The following is a 1689-nucleotide window of genomic DNA, read 5'->3' on the forward strand; positions in this document are numbered from 1 at the left end:
ACGTCAATGTGGTCTTGGCTCCCAACTGGAGGTGCGGCGTTGGGCGGGGTACGGTCAGGAGGTATGGGACGTCAACTGATGCATTGCAAGGTATTGATGATTCTATTACAGCGTTGGGATGACACCTGCATTCGCACATGTACTGGAGCGAGTTCTTGGCGATTTGTGAGACCCTTCCCACAATTAGTCCTCCCCATTGCCAAACCTGCGGCCTGCAGGTGGTTACAATGGATCGGCGCTTTCCGGGCAGCACTTTGGCTGGCCCCGGTGGACGTCACCACGTGTGGGCCCGGTGAGAGGGTATCATCAAACAGGCGCCGGCACAAGCAGGCAGGTAGGGCGGCTTGGTTGGGGCCCAGGGTTCATGTCTGCGGTGGTTCATGTATGCGTTTGTTATTCGACACCAGCACAGCCCGTGGCTTGGGGATGTGGTATGGCTTGACAAGGAGTACGCGCGTTGTTCAGGTCACAATGCAGGCTGCAGTGTCAATTCAAGGCGATTGCACCACCAGCGGCAGTCTCCCACAACCCAAATTCCACCCCCCAAAAATCCGCTGTTATCCCTAGGTTGCATCACACCCGTGTCAACGTTCAAGCTGTTCATCTCCGATAATGTCCACCTCAGAAATTCTTTGATCTCCTTGTAAAGTTCTCATACGCCGCCGCTGCCAAGATCCTGGGTACTCTGCATTCACAGAGTGCGCTTGGCTGTCGCGACTCCTGCTTGCCGCCTGCGCACGCCCCTCCCATCTTGCAGGCAGCTGGCATGCGTCAACGAAACACCCAAAGGATTTCCTGGTGTGTGTGCGCTGGTGACCGGGCCGTTCTGAAACGGTGCAAGGGGAGGCGTGACACGCCATCCTTGATTGCACGCACACGGCCGTTCATTTATTCTGCCTTCCGACTCTGCGTTTAAACAGTCTCATGTTCACCAGGGCGGCCCACGTGACCTCCCACCCCTCTGCAGAAGACGAGCGCTTGTAGCAACTCCCCCCTGCTCGATGTTGTCTCTGCACTGTGGCACGATGCTGTAATCGCTGCTGCAACTGCCACAGACAACTGCTGATATGTGTTTGGAGGGTTTATTTGGGGCCAGCAGGGTTCATAAGTACACAATGCACTGAACTGTGTGAACAGACGGAGCATCCAAGCTACCTGTCAGAGTGCGAGCGACGTCCACCAGTCGACTGATATCTTGGCCTTCGATTGGTTGGTCAGGTTTGCATTTCCTTGCGACCAGAAACCCATCTGCTTTCCAAGTCCAAGAAAAGGCAGCAAGAGCATTTTACGACAGGTAAATTAGCGCGTGAGGCTGCAGGAGCACAGGTGGGGCCCCTGTGTTGCCCAATGTTTCTTGTTTTTGACAACACGGAGTGGAACCACCACCAACGCTGCACACGTGTGTATGGGCAAGAAGGGGGCCACCATTTAGCCTGATGAATTGTACATGACACAAGCAAATGCCCTGATAGGGCAGCGGGTGGGAGCGAACCGTAGGACCGCGCTGTCCGGACGGCTTGCGGCGCAGCTGCTGCGGGCGCAGATGCGCCACGGCCACGCACACAGCTCGGCCGCCTGGTGGGGTCGTGCAGGGGCCCCAAGAGCAGGGCCGACAGATGCGCAAGCCGATTTTGCTTTTGAAGTCAAAGCAGCGGGGTCCCAACGGCCGCGACAATAATGGTGTTTTTT

Source organism: Monoraphidium neglectum (assembly GCF_000611645.1).
Source record: "Monoraphidium neglectum strain SAG 48.87 unplaced genomic scaffold scaffold00196, whole genome shotgun sequence".
NCBI lineage: Eukaryota > Viridiplantae > Chlorophyta > Chlorophyceae > Sphaeropleales > Selenastraceae > Monoraphidium > Monoraphidium neglectum.